Consider the following 16,600-nt stretch of genomic DNA (forward strand, 5'->3'; position numbering starts at 1 on the left):
AAAACATTGGCACCACTGAGTCCTTGTTGATATTAGAAGACTAACAAACATGACATAGGATGCCATCTTCAGAAATACACAGATCTTCTCTCCATTCCAGTGTGGGGTTTCAAACATTTAACTTGAAAACCTATGAGTTTAATAGTACAAATCAGTCCTGCTTTCTCATTTCCATCCACCTAGCTATGTGCCATACAGCTACTTAGGGATGCATCTGTATGTTTTGGAGGAATCTCATTATTCCCCTTTGCAAAGAGCAAGAGATTTGACCAAGGTCAGATTAATTACATTTAGATTTAAGCATTGGTGTTACTTTATCTTCCAAAATAATATTCATTCTGCTTCTTTGGATTGGTCCCTGGCCTATCCTAGCTGTTGAGGGAAGAAGTTCACACAGTCCAGAATCATATAGGGAACAGTCTAACAACAGCTTTTTAACAGCTAAACTGCTTTAGTTTTCAGAGTTATTCTTGACATCACCTGAAGCCATTCAGAAGCATAAATATTGTTTGTTGTAAAAAGGTATGGAACTTATGAACACAGCTACACTGTATACTGAACTAACTGAAACCAGCAAATCCACAGCAACTTTTGACTGAATTTGACTGAATCCAGAAGAATGTTTCTTGGAAGCTATCTGGTGTTCAAGCTTAGCTAGTTTTTAACTGCATCTTAAGTCCTTCAGCAAATCATTACCACATTTACAGATCTGTGCTGTCTTAGGTGAAGCCAACATAGGAAGGCCTGTATCTGTGTTACATGTCCATAAACTTTATGCGCTTTCTGTGCAAGTCCCTTGTAAAAAGTGATTTGATCCATAACCACTCAAGTCATTTTGCAGATTTGAAGTATCTTCTTCATCAAACATAACATTTTTCATCTTTTTTTTTATAACTTCCATTTCTGATTACTTCCCTGTTCAAGATGATTTCAGAAGCCCTTGAAAACAAAAAAATGTATATATATGTATCCCTCTCCAAAATGCATAGGTGAACAAAGAAGAGATATAGAGGAATGGCCTTTGAAAACAGATTATTTAGACTTGTTCAGTGATGAAAGAAGAAGAGGGAGGAAAGGGAAAAAAAGGGAAGGAAAGGGAAGGAAAAAGGCAGCATGTTAGCATTTGAAAGGTGTAGGAAGTTTTTGAATAGAATGATGATGAAGGTACAAACAGGAAGAAGGAAAATTGTCTTACAGAAAAATCAGGTCTACTTTCTTGACAATATTTCTGGTCTCTGGGCAGATGTAAATACCACTGGAAGCATCATTTTAATCATGCCCTTTGTTCTGAAAGCAAACGATAAACCATTTAAATTGAGATGGTATTCTAGTGCTGGGGGCAGGCAAATACTGAAGGTGGTAGTGGCTGTTTGAAGGATTGTAAAGGTTTTTAAACGTGTTTCTGCTGCCAAATAGCTTCTGTTTTGTTTTATTGTTGTTGTTGTTTCGTTGTTTTTTCTCTTCATATATTTCTTTATTTGTTTACCTCTGTAGAATGCATTTGTTTTCTTCCGCAGAACGCATTTGTATTTCCTGAGATAATTTCATCTAATAAAAAATAATAATAATAATTCTTTCTCATATGGTTCTTATTCTCAGCAGAATAGTATTGCAATTCTGTTGTAAAAGCTAGACATACCAGTACAGTTCTGCTCATCTGTATAAACAGAGGATAAGACCACCACTCTCTTCTTATTGACAAGATACCCTTAGACTCAATAGAATGAATGATGGCCAAGAAACAAAGAGGGGAAAGCACAGAAGACAATCTAGTTTCCTTACTTGTGAATACTTGGCCAAAATTTTATTGTTTCCAGGACAGTATCACCAAATGGCAGAATGGTTGAGGTTGGAATGTACCACTGGAAGTCTTCTGTTTGAAACTACCTGCTCAAGTAGAAATACCTATTAAGAAATGCTCCTTGATATTTAGATTAAAAGTTTTATTTCCCAATGTGTGCCCATTGCTTCTTGTGCTGCTACTGGAAATTAGAGAAAGGAGTCTGGCTCCATCCTCTTTGCACCTTGCTGCAGGTATATGTAGACACTGATAAGATTCCCCTGAGCCTCCTCTTCTCCAGGCTGAGCAGTCTCAGCTCTCTCAGCTTCTTCTCATAGGAGAGGTGCTCCAGCCTCCGCCTTAGGGGCTCCAGAAAGACAATACCCACTGCTTGGCCCTCATTTATTAGGCTGATGATTTCATTAGGGAAGCTTATTAGGTTTATCAGGCATAACTTCTTCCTGGTGAATCCATGCTGACGACTACTTATATTTTTCTTCTCCTTCCTATGCCTGGAAATGGTTTCCAAGATTAGCTGTTCCACTGCCTTCCCTGAGATTGAGGTGAGGCTGACCGGCTTGTAGTTTCCTGGGGCCTCCTTCTTGCCCTTCTGGAAGATAGGAGTGACATTTGCTTTCCTCCAGTCTTTGAATACTTCTCCAAGTTGCTATGAGGAAAATTTTAGACAGTGACCCAATAATTACATCTGTCATTTCCCTCAGCACTTGAGAGTGCATCCAGTCAAGACCTATGGACTTCAAATTTCCAGTTTGCTCAAGTATTCCCTGACTTGATGCTCTTCCACCAAAGATACATCTTCCTTGCTCCAGCCATTCAGCCTGGCCTCTGAGACCTGTGATTCCTGAAGGTTGGGCTTGCTGGTAAAGAGTGAGGCAGATTTTCAGTACCTCAGCCTTTTCACTGTCCTGTGTAATCACTACCCTTTTTTCCTTCAGGACCTTTTCCTCAGTCTTCCTTTTATCATTCACGTACTTGCAGAAGCCCTTCAGGTTGCCCTTGATGTCCTTGGCCAAATTCAATTCCATCTGGGCTCTAACTTTCCTAACTTGATGTTTTGCTGCTCAAACAATGTCTCTGTATTCCTTACAGGTCACCTGTCCTTACTTATATCCTCTGTGGTCTTCCTTTTTGAGACTGAGTTTGCCCTTGTTGATTCATGGAGGCTCTGTGGCATTTTTTTGCCGGACTTCCTCTGTCTGTAAGTTTAAGTAACACCTTATTTAGAATTGGACAGTTTTGATGGGTATAATTTCATGAACAGTGTCACAGAAATTTAACTGAGATGGACAGGAGACCCACCTGATCTAACTGAATACTGCAAACCAGGTAGGACAGACATTGACTTCATGAGATTTTCCAGTGACCTAGGTGACAAATACACCTTTTGTTATGTAAAACAAAAGAAAATTAAAAAGGGAACACAAAAACAAAACAAACAAAACAAAACAAAAAACAACCAACCAACCAAATGCACAAATAAAACACAAATTAAATTGAAATCTTTCAAAATGTGATTATTTCAAAGAAAAATGAATCCAGTCAATACAGTGCTGTTCCTAGGTCTTCCAACAGTCAGCAGCCCTGGCTTCAGTATCTGTGTTTCTCCTTGAACCTGTATGCTCCTTCATGTGAAAATTATGTTTGCTACTTGCATCTAGATATCCATATTTATTACTGAAGAAATTACTGCTTATCACTTTTAGGAAAGAGAATCAGAAAGACATGAAGATAGAGAATATTAAAAGCAGAGAACAGAGCAATATCACAAGTCTCAGTTTAGTATACAAATTGTTATTATCTGTGTTCTTCAAGCCAGCAAACTGAAGAATCATAAAGATCTTTTCCAGTTTTGTTATGAGTTAATCATGATTTTTTACCAAAACCTTAATAGGTTAATAAGGAACTAGGAAAGTTACAAATCAGTGATAATGGGTAACAGATGAGCAACAGCATAAATGATATACTTTAGACTCATTTATTTTTTCCCCAGACTTCTAATGACTTCAGAAGAGGTCAGGTTTTTTTCCACTGAAACTTTCATCCCTAGTTGCTGTTAATACACCAATAAGAGTGCTGCTGATCTAAGTGACAAAAGAAGTTAGTAGGAAGCAGTACTGAAATAAGAAGGAATGTTTGGAATATAAAAGTCGTGAAATTCAAATTACAATAAATTCTGCTGGAGACTTAAATGTCTCTGTTGAAATCAGAATAATCAGAATTAGTGTGAATGGTGAGATCTTCTGGGAAAAAAAAATGTTGTCTGGACTCCATCTATCTAATCTGCTCAAGAATTCTGTATTGCTAATAGTTACTGAAATTCTAAATTCCTTTATTTTGTCCAGTAGCAGGTATTATACTCAATGGCACTTCCTTTTGGTGTATAAGCTGTCAGTATTTACATACCCCCATTGCTCTTATTAGTGCCATCACATACCAGTTTATCAAATAATAAAAAAAAAAAGATTTCAACTAAGACAACATATTCTGAAACAAATGTCATTTTAAAGCAATTGAGAGAGAAAATGTTTTCCAAACAAGATGAATAGAACTCTGATTTAAATAGCCTCAAGAATGCCTGACATAGAAAATGAAACATAGTCCAGAAAAGTCTTAGGGGAACAAAATGTTTTTATGTTAGGATGATAAAATAACAGTAGATATGCAGGATCAATGTCAATGATCTTAAACGTTTTAGAAAATGTATGGTATAAACTAAAACTACCAACTTGCTGAAAGATATAACTTCTTCAATATTGCAACATCTTTTTATTCTGTAACTTCACTGGCACGCAACTTAATCAGGAGAAGAGAGAACTGAGTTATTCTTTGGAAGTACATTCAAATCTGTACTTCATATTCCAAACCTGACTGTTGAGTTGAGGATGGTTTATGCTTCAAGATTCCTGGCTAAAAATATCTGTTTCTAGATATCTAAATAGACATTAAGTGTTCCTAATTTAGAGAATGAACAAACAATATTTTGAACTACCATTAACTGAAATAATCTTTGAGAACCTGAGATTTTCTAGGAAATGTTGGTTACAGTGGGGTTAAGTTGTGTGTGAGAATATATGTTCAGTACAGAAAATGATACACAGAGGTTGCTCTGAAAGTAATTCCTCCTGTTTATTTCTGTGGAAACTACAATAATTACAATGCTATTTGATAGAACAAATTCTCAGCTACAAAACATGATTTTTAAATATAGTCACCACTATTAGCTTTGCATTTTTTGGCAGCAATGAACAAGAGCCTACATGCTGCATTTGTAAAACGGACTCACTATCGCTGTTGCCTCTGCTGAAACACACCAGCCACTGCCTCACTATGCTAACATCCACTCTTTGGTCTCCGAAAACATTCAGCAAGAATTGATGAATGTCAGTGGGTGCAATTTTTTCCTCATGGAGGAATTCAGTGACCCACCTTTGTTTCACACACTTCCATGTCAGATGCCATGTCATCAAACTGCCCCTCTGCTGCCACCTGTTGCATGGCACCAAAATTTAACTGAATATTGGTGAGAATGTTCGACATCTACTGTTGTATCACCAACATCCGCCTCTGACGTATAGGGCCAACATAATAAAATAGGAGGAATTTCTTTCAGCGCAGCCTTTGTTGTTAGTGATAATAGAGTGACCCTGAAGCAAAAAAAAAAAAAGACATAATGAGCTACATGCCAGGAAATGGGCTATGATAGGTGCTGCATATAAAGCTTAAGAGCAGATGACTTTATGCAGAAGAAAATAAACAGGTACTATGTTTTGGTTAGCATCTGTATTGTCTTCAGTCCTTTGTCATGTCTGTATTATACTCTAAGTATTCTCATATAATATCAGGGTTAGTCTCTGAATAATGGCTATGAGTAAAAGGATCAGAATCTGGGCTGATACATACTGCATTTTCTTTGCCTTATTCATTCATCTCTCTTTTTAGATCAAAGGTAGGAATACAAAAAAGATGAGATAGGTCAATGTTACTTTTGCAGTAAAGATGCTTTGCACCTAATGAATTTTCATCATTTTTTTTAAATAACTAGTGAATTAGAAGAGAATCAGATATATTTGAAATTAATTCTTTCCATTAGACATAATGTCTGAGTTAGATTCTTAATTGTTCGCTTCTACCCTGCTGCTTGGTTTTATTTTGATAAGATGGAAGTGCAAATAGTATTTTTAGTCCCTTTTACAAGGATATTGTGTTATGTTTCAATATGTTTTCTGATTTGCATTTTAAATTTGAAAGAAACTTGCTGGTTTAATGCCATGCATCATAGTATACAAGATGGATTTCACACCAGAAAAACAAGTGTCTAAAAATGGCTACAGTTTTTTCAGTAAGTTTGAACAAATATAAGATGGTAACCAGCCTTTTCCACTCCTTTTGGCAATGTATAGATAATTTAAAGTTTTTTTGTTTAAAGAAATAAACAAAACAAAACATGAAATTAAGGGAACAAAACTGCACAAATAAATACAAAGGTATAATTCCTGAGAGCAAATATTAAGAATTTACTTAACATTCCATGTCAAAAAGCTGTAAAAACACCATCAATCTATTTATTTATTTATTTATGTGAGAAATCTTATAAAGATTTCTCAGTAAAGGTAAGTGGTTCCAGCCTATTGCAGCTCTGGACTGCAAAAATACCTGTTGATCATAATCACTTTTGTCACTTCTGGGCAAAGACAAGCAACATTTATTTTGTACATGTCACATGATAAATTCTCCCTTGCTTCTGGTTCTGAATCACAATGTAGAAGCAGCTTGATTATAATTAATGTGAGAATGACGTTTGGTCATCCATTTCTCTTTCTAAACAAAATTTTTAGGAGTTAAGCATGTTTCAATGAGATATACTGAGTCACATCAAAAAAGGTGCTCAAAGTTTTTTAAAAGCCTACTCAGGTTTTTGTGCATACATATGCAACTGATACTATGGAACAGATTCAGATTCAACATTAAAAATTATTGGCCTCTTCTGTAACTGTTACTCAAAGATGTTTGCTTCCCTCTCACCTCAGGAACCTCTCCTATCTACAAAGACAATTGAGTGATATTGCAATGACATAGGCCAAATCACTCAGCATACTCTCAGGTCCCATGAACTTATGCATGTCCACTTTGCTTAAATGTTCCCTAACTTGACAAGTGTTCTTTGCTCCACATTTGTCCACTTGTTTCAGAGACATTGGGTTACTGAGGCAAGACTTGTCAAGGATAACAAGGCAGTGATGAGTACATTGTTTTTTTCCCATGTCCCTTGCCACCAGGTCTTCTGCTCTATTCAGCTGTAGACGCGTATTCTCCTTCCATTTCTCTGCTGCTTAGATACCTGTAAAAATCTTTCCTGTTGCCCTTCAGATCTCTTATCAGATTAAACTCTAGGTAAACTTTCATCCTTCTAACCTCATCCCCATGCAAGGTATTTCTTCTGGGAAACTTGGCCCTGTTTCTACCTGCTGAATGCTTCCTTTCTATATTTTAATGTAATAAGGAGCTTCTTATCATCCTTGAAAGCCTCCTATAACTTTGCTGGATTTTCCATTCTTTGGGGTGGACATGGAGGAAAAGTTACATGAAAATTGATGTGATCATCTGGACACACCTTCACCCTAGGCCCGTATCCCAAGAAGTTCTTCAAGGCAGACACAGGAACAGCTCTGGTCTCCTCAAGTCCAGGAACAAAATCCTATTATGTGCCTCATTCCCTTCACTCAGGAACTTGAATTTATGGTTCTGAACTCACAAATCCCCTGCACTCTCTGCATCTCATGATCACTGTATCTAAGCCTACCTTTGGCCTTCAGGTCCCTTAATGATTCTCCATGGTTTGCAGGTATCAGGTCCAGAAAAACACATTCCTTCATCAGCTCTTTGATCATCTATGTGAGCAAGTTGTCATCAATGCACTTCAGATATCTTTTGGAGTGTCTGTGACCTGCTGTTCTAGATACCAGTGTGGGGATATTCCCCCATGAGGACCAAGGCCTTTTAAAACGTCTGAAGAAAACTTTCTCTACTTCATCTTCCTGATCAAGCAGTCCACAGCAGACACGAACCACATTGCCCACACTGATCTTCCCTGTAATCCTGACTCATAAACTCTCTGTTTATTATTCATTCCCAAGAAGAGTACATGCATCCGCATTATTTTGTAACATAAAGAGTAACTTCTCTTCACTGGCCTTTCCTGTTAGACTCATAAAATCTTTTGAGTTGAAAGGGACCTTTAAAGGTCATTTGGTCCAGCTCTCCTACAATGAACAGACATATCTACAACTTGTTCAGATTGCTTACAGCCTCCCACTGTAAGCGAAGATCAGGTTCATGATTGCCTGAGAAACCTAAACATCCATAAGTCTGTGAGTCCCGATGAGATGCATCCCAGAGTCCTGAGGGATTTGGCTGACATAGTCACCAAGCCATTACTGATGATATCTGAAAAGTCATGGCAGTCAGGTGTAGTCCCTGGTGACTGACAAAAAGTCAATATAGCACCCTCTCCTGTTCTTCCTAAAGAGCCTGTTACTATCCATCACAACATTCCTCATGTGAGCTTTTCCTCCACATCTCCACTGTGTCAATGAGCCCAATAATCGCACATAGACATCTCAGTCTTCCTGTTTTTTCCCCACAGTGCGTGTCTTTGTGAACAGGAGCTTCAGAGAAATACACTGATTTCCTATATAGAGGATGAAGCCCATCACTTTCCCATCCTGTCAGTACTTCCATATTCTATATTCCTATGCTTAAAGATGGTTGCCCTTCAGCCCCACTTTGCTGATTATGTAGTCTATTCCATCCGTATAATTAATAAAACTGAATAAAAGAGTCCCACCTCAATCATGTTAAGAATTCATTACTTGGTGGAGTTCCTCAATTCAGTTGTGTAGGAAGACATGAAATAACAGGGGCCTCGGGGCAAAAGGCTACCTGGTACCTACCTGATACCATTCTACCCAATAATGTAAAGATGAGGCTGTTAAGGGATCATAATCTTTCTCCAGTTTTGAACATAGAAAACCAGTTGAACTCCCTATTTTCAGAAATATATAAAAGTGTTAAGCTCTAAGATTAGTCAGGAGTACATAAACAAGTGCTTAGAATTTTCCTTTGACCCAGTTTTTGGGAAAGGTGACCATCTTTCCTGACTTTAACTTCTTATGGTTTTGTCCCATAAAGCAGAAACCTGTTTTCTTTATGGCCATTGGCCAATAATTTTACAATTGCTGTTAAATAAACTAAAGTTTTATCTAAACAAAAGAGTGATCACTCATATATGTTGTTGCAATAGTGAATAATCACTTTTCACAAATATTATATTTACTTTAAATTAATAATAGGAGAAGCTGGTTGAAAATGCATTTTAGGAAATGAAACACATCAGAGAGAAAATTAAGTAACCAAAGCAGTCCTAGGATTATATTTTCAATGCTGTTAAGACAAACAGGAATCTAGAGTTATCCTTTCAAAAGCTACTGATGTGGGATATATCTAGTGATATTTCAGACTTTTGCAAAGCGGTCACCTCTGGCTCCATGCACAGTCAGAGGAAAGTAAGGGGCACTTCTACAGCGTGATTTATTTGACCACTTTATCTGATACAGCTCTCTACATGGTAGATCTACACATTGAGTAAGAAGAACTTTTGGTACTTAGGCATCAAATTATCCATAAGTGTGTCTCCAGCTCCCTACAAGAACACCTTTGCTCATGCTTCAAGCTTGCCAAGGTCAAAACTGATGTTTCTAGAAACAAGTAGTGTCTTTGTTGACACAACTGACCCTTGAGTAGAAATTCTCAGCTGAAACACCATGTGGTATAGCTTTTGCTGTGTGCTTTGTTTGTAGACCATGACTTGCACCTAGACAAGTCAAAGAGTCAGCAGAGTCTAACTCTACACTCAGCTTTGTAAATACCAGTGGTCAATAGGAATCTCAGCCTCTTGAGTTAGATGAGTAGTTTGGGGAGATCTAAGTGCTAACTATAGTCTTGTTTTCTGTTTGCAAGTCAGAAGGAGTCTTGAGCACTCTGACAACTATCAGGGGTCCTGCAACCAGCATTTCCTTAGAAGTCCTTCACATAAACATCCACTGACAGTAATAATGGTGCCTGAGAGTCTGGCAGAGGTTAAGATCCTCCTGCAGCTGAAGTTAATAGACATTAATTGGGTCCAGGTTAATTCAGACAGAGCTTCTTTGGCTACTGTGTGACATAGCATTATGACAGAGCAACTGGAGCTGGTCCAGAGGAGAGCCATGAAGATGCTCAGAGGGCTAGAGCACCACTCCTATGAAGAAAGATTAGGGAAACTGGGCTTGTTCAGCTTGGAGAAGAGAAGGCTCCAGCGAGACCTCATTGCATCTTTCCAGTACTGAAAAGGAACTTATAATCAAGAGGGAGACAGGCTTTTTACACTGGTAGATAGCTATAGGGCAAGAGGCAACAATTTTAAACAAAACAAAAAAAAAGAGAGAGAGATTTAGGTTAGATGTTAGGAGTAAATTTTTTACTCAGAGCATAGTGAGGAACTGGTACAGATTGCCCAGAGAAGTTGTGAATGCCCCATCCTTGGAGACATTCACTGTCAGGCTGGATGGTGCCCTGGGCAACCTGGTCCAGTGCCTGATCTAGTGGTTGGCAACCCTGCCGACATCCAGAGCATTGAAACCATGATCTTTAAGGTCCTTTCCAACCCAAGCCATTCTGTGATTCTACAATATACATGCTTATGCATGCAGTCCTGCATGTTGAACATAAAGACTCAACAAAACTGTATGAGTCCTCAGAAGGTTACATTCACCTTCAGTTGTCGCCACGTGTGGGACTGGAGCTAAGATATGACCAAGTGGATGAGGCATGAGAATGTCTGAATTCTATTGCAAGACAGATTTCATACTGATCACTCCCACAACCCCAGGGAAAACCTGCCTCAAGAAAGTATTTAGTTCTTACACTTAATTGTTAGCAACTGACCACACCAACAAAATTAACCTAAATCCTGAAGACTAAAGGTTAATGTACCCATCAAAATGTATACTTTTTTGTTGTTGTTTTGTTTTGTTTGCACATACTGTTATAACTCAGGTATTTTTGTTATTTCCTCTATCCCAGCGTTTCAGAAGCAAGCTGCCCACTCTTCATGTTTTGCTCCCAGTAGTATTGGGATCTGTTGCCTGGTCACAACTTAACCAGGCATAATAGGTAGATTTTCTTATGCTCATGAGCTTTTCAGAGGTCCAGACCTCATTTCAAGTGAATCAGCTTTAATTTGTGGAAATAACTTATACCTAATTTTAATTCACAAACCTAACAGTTTAAATTGTTTTTTTTTTTTTAAATTTGGTTTTATCCAATGAATCTGTACATCAAATTGTTCTTGAAGAATCCAGCACAACTGTGGGAGAGTAAAGAAAAAACTGCCTAGATACTTGTAAACCAAATCTGCAAATCATTGCATTTTACACTGTAGATAGCCGTGCCGTAAATCCTCAGATTTACGGGAGATAGCTACTTATGCACTAATCATGTTATGTTATGTTTATCATCTCTGGAGAAACATGGGCACCTTAAGGTGACTGTTCTGACTGACTGTGAACATGCATACAATGTTTAAATGAAACACACTTTAAAAGTTTCAGCTTCAGTCTATCAGCATCAGATTACCTCATCCTACTTCTGTAGATTTATTAACTCTCTCTTTTCTTATGGTCATGTCCAGGTTGTTTTCTATCTAGAAATGTAAGCACAGTGATCATATGCCTCTATACAAAATTTCCTTTATTTCTTTCAATTTTTCTTCATTGACTTGACTTTTGAAAGGCAGCATCTGGGCTCCATCAGAAAAGGGGTGGCCAGCAGGGCCAGGGAGGTGATTGTCCCTCTCTACTCTGCCCTTGTGAGGCCCCACCAGAGTACTGTGTCCAATACAGGAAGGATGTGGAGCTGTCGGAGAGGGTCCAGAGGAGGGCCACAAAGATGATGAGAGGGCTGGAGCACCTCCCCTGTGAAGACAGGCTGAGGGAGCTGTTCAGCCTGGAGAAGAGAAGTCTGCGAGGAGACTTCATTGCAGCCTTCCTGTATTTAAAAGGGGATCATAAACAGGAGGGGAATCAACTTTTTGCTCGGGTAGATAGTGATAGGACAAGGGGGAATGGTTTTAAGCTCAAGGAGGGAAGGTTTAGATTGGATGTCAGGGGGAAGTTCTTTACAAAGAGAGTGGTGAGGTGCTGGAACAGGATGCACAGAGAGGCTGTGGATGGAGGTGTTCAAGACCAGGTTGGATGGGGCCCTGGGCAGCCTGGTCTAGTATCAGATCAAGAGGTTGGTGGTCCTGTCTGTGGCAGGGGGATTGGAACTTCATGATCCTTTGTGTCCCTTCCAACCCAAGCCATTCTATGATTCTACGATTCTATGATTTCATATGAATTTATATATTTTTTTCTAATTTTGTTTCCTCTTGAAAGACTGATTTGCAAAGTTATGGAAAAGTCAAGAAACAGTCACCAGTATGATAGGCAACATCTGAACATCACTTCTCTAAACCCAGACTGAGTACTAGATTTAAATGCAGCTTTATCTTTGTTCATTTTAAAGTAATAGTGCTCAGAGGTAATGACACAGAACTTATGCTGTCCTGAGGCACAAGTGCCTTCTAGATTAAAAAGCCTTCTTTCTTATTGTAGGTTAGCGTATAATATCAAAGTTCACAGGAGGAGATTTGGAAACTACTGTTTTTTCAGGTTTGCCTGAAAAGGTTAAGCGTGAAAGAGATGGGGACTGAAATATGTTCATATTCTAACAAGACAGATTGCTCTTTCAGCAAAAATATTTTATGCTTTTTACTGTTTTTTGTTTGATTTGTTTTTGGCGTTTTTGTTTTTGTCATCATTGACAGCTGGAATTGAAATTTTACTTCCCTGCTTTATATCCAGATCTTATGTCAGATGCTGAAGTGTCCTGCCAGTCCACTTAGGAAGTGAAGAAGCACAGTAAAAGATGTAGCTGAGAGGTTATTGCTGTTGGTCTTCAGATTTCACCACAGAATCATAGAATCATAGAATCATAGAATTAGCTAGGTTGGAAAAGACCTACAAGATCATCCAGTCCAACCATCCATCTACCACCAATAACCCCACTAAACCACGTCTCTCAACACTACATCTAAACATTTCTTGAACACCTCCAGGGACAGTGACTCAACCACCTCCCTGGGCAGCCCATTCCAGCGCCTGACCACTCTTTCAGAAAAGTAGTGTTTCCTAATGTCCAGCCTAAATCTCCCCTGGTGCAACTTGAGGCCATTCCCCCTTGTCCTGTCACTAGTTACAAGAGAGAAGAGGCCGGCCCAGCTCACTACAACTTCCCTTCAGGTAGTTACAGAGAGCGATAAGGTCTCCCCTGAGCCTCCTCTTCTCCAGACTGAACAATCCCAGCTCCCTCAGCCGCTCCTCATAAGGCCTGTGCTCCAGACCCCTCACCAGCTTCGTCGCCCTCCTCTGAACACGCTACAGGGCCTCAATGTCTTTCTTGTAGTGAGGGGCCCAAAACTGGACACAGTACTTGAGGTGGGGCCTCACTAGGGCTGAGTACAGAGAGACAATGACTTCCCTACGCCTACTGGCAACCCTATTTCTGATACAAGCCAGGATGCCATTGGCCTTCTTGGCCGCCTGGGCACACTGCTGGCTCATGCTCAGCCGAGCATCGACCAATACCCCTAGTCCATTTCCTCCACACAACCTTCCAGCCACTCTGCCCCAAGCCTGTAGCGTTGCCTGGGTTGTTGTGGCCAAAGTGCAGGACCTGGCACTTGGTCTTGTTGAACCTCATCCCATTGGCTTCATCCCAGAGATCCAGCCTGTCCATATCTCTGTAGGGCCTCTCTACCCCCAGGCAGATCGACACTTCCTGCCAGCTTGGTATCGTCTGCAAACTTACTGAGGGTGCTCTCAGTGACCTCATCCAGGTCATCAAAAAAGATATTGAAAAGGACAGGCCCCAGCACCGACCCCTGGGGAACATCACTAAGATCTCCAAGTCCAGTGGTCAACTCATCTCCACCATGCTCACTAACCATGTCCCTCAGTGCCACATCTACCCTTTTCTTGAACACCTCCAGAGACAGTGACTCCAGTATCTCCTCGGACAGCCTCTTCCAGTGCACTACCTCTCTTTTTGAGAAGAAATTTTTTTTTTCCTAAAATCTAAATTGAACGTTCCCTCATGCAAGTTAAGGCCATTAGCACTCATCCTATCGCTGTTACCTAGGAGAAGAGACAATCCCAATTCCCTCAACCACTCACCGTAAGACTTGTGCTCCAGACCCTTCACAGCTCCACTGCTCTTCTCTGGATATACACCAGGGCATTGATGTCTTTCTTGTAGCAACAAGCCCTGAACTGAACACAGTACTCAAGGTACCGCCTCACCAGAGCTGAGTCCAGGGGGACAACCACCTCCCTGCTCCTGCTGACTGCACTATTGCTGATACAAGTCAGGATGCCGCTGGCCTTCTTGGCCACCAGGGCACACTGCTGGCTCGTGTTCAACTGAGCATCGACCAGCACCCCATGAACCTTTTCCTTCACTCAGCTTGCCAGCCACATTGATCCAAGTCTGTAGTATTGCATGGGATTTTTGTAACCAAAATGCAGCACTCAGCCCTTGGTCTTGTTAAAGCTCATACAACTGGCCTCAATCCACATGTGCAAGTTAACCAAACAGGTATATTTCTCAAGGGAAGATTATTGTTAACAGAAAATGGTTTAGGTTTCAATTTAAGCTGACTTGAGCTTTCAAGACATTTTCTATGGGGAATTCTTTCTGCAGTCTGTCTGAATTTATAATCAAATGAGTGTTTGGTTTCACATTATTGCATGCTGGAAAGGAAGCCTACAATGAGAACAAATATCTGCGCTAAAGTGTCTTGTCCTTCAAAGGAAAAGGTGGGAGTAGCAAACTTTCACTTTTACAGTTCCAAAGAAAGAAAGATAAAAAAATTATTCCTGGACTGACATGACTTCAAAAGTTATAATAAACACTATGGAAAAGGAGAGTGATTTTTTTTTCTTCTGTAACGTAGATACAATGAAAGGTTGAATAATTATACATGGTACTAGGCATGACAAATGCTAAGCTCTTGATGTTGAGTGGTAAGGTGAAGTAGCATGTTGCAGCTGAGCTGTACATCCTGTATTGTGCTTGTCTATGGAAGATGCATGGCAAAGCCTTCAAAACAAGAATGGCATTTTGAACCTGATTGCTTTACAAATAAGACATTAAGAAGATTCCGGTCCAAAGTCTTAGACAGAAAGTCATGTAGAAGAGGACGGCTGATGATGTGGCCTTGTGAATTCTCATCCCACAGGATTTATAAAACTCTTAGAATGCTACCAGGCTCATCATCTGAAGTACAGTAAAAATGGAGTTACAATTTGCCACTGTTTTTTGGTTGTGCAAAGAAATCACATTTCCTGGAAGGCTGATAAATATTTAAAGATGAAGAATTACTGAGAATGATTAAAATCCTCTTATTCATGGCACTTTTGAAATGCTGTCTTTTTTTTTTTTTTTTTTTTTGACAAATAGTGTACAAACTGGCTGTTAAAAAGCACACATAAGAGAAAAATTCTATGTCACAGCTCTATTTTGGAATTCTGTCTCCTTTTTCTCCCTTAGGTTTGATAGAAAAAAGGATTAATTACAGAAAACAACTGAATGTTTTAGTGTAAATACTCAAGTTACAAAGATAAATCAGAGCTACTCTCTTGAAGACACCTTTTTTCTCCAAGACAGAATCATCACAGTCTCCATCAAATGCAATTACTTTGTAAATATTAAGTTTAACTTTGACTCATCATGCAACCACTTAACTGTGAAGGGGAAAGTTGTATTCAGTCCTACCTGCTTAGGCTTCACGAAAGACATTTTGAAAGTATGCCTCACATTGCTAAATGGTTGAGTCCTTCTTTTCTAGATAATTGTAGAAGTCCGTATTCAAGAATACTGAATACATTCAGAGTTTTAATCTGCCAGAAAACATTTCATATGCTGCAACTTTATTCAGCTTTTTCCATGGAGCTCTCAGATCAAATACAAAACAAAATTTGGCTAATTCCTTCTGTGTTGCTTAACTATTCTGAACAGTAAGAACATGATGTGGAAATCATGCAGGGTATGATTGATTATGAAAAGAAGGACCAATTTTTTTGTATAATGTCATAAGAGTTTTTGCTGTTAATCTGGTGTATTTGTGTCCTTGCATAATAAACCTGGAAGTTATATAGCTTATGAAATGGTTATCACCTCATAAACAGGAAGAACCCTCAAGGTATCATCTAAGTAATATAGGCAGTGTGATCACAAAAGTCTGCATTCCAGCTTCCCAGCAGCCCTACATCAGTTCTTTTATTGCATCATTATGTTAAGTGTTTTTAATGCAGGAATATTTCAGCATAATAGCAAACTATTTTCTGTTTCACTGCAGTTTCATTCAGGTCTATTAATGTGTGAACATGAAACAAAGAGATTCAATAACTTCTCTAAGGTCACAGTGATGTACTGGCTTAGATATGGGAACAGTGACAGTGAACATCTGAAATCTGATACTGATTTTGATTTTCTGCAGAATCTCACATAAATCGCTTGTGTAGAATGATTTACGGGGTTTGTTACAGCAAATAAGGACATACATGTCTGAAGTTCTTACTTTATTTTTTATACTCAAAACTGAAAATATATAGAAAAAGAAAACCAATTTCTGCATGTCTACTCAGCGTAAAAAAGTAGCAA

This window comes from Numida meleagris, chromosome 1 (genome assembly GCF_002078875.1).
Source record: "Numida meleagris isolate 19003 breed g44 Domestic line chromosome 1, NumMel1.0, whole genome shotgun sequence".
NCBI classification, from domain to species: Eukaryota; Metazoa; Chordata; class Aves; order Galliformes; family Numididae; genus Numida; species Numida meleagris.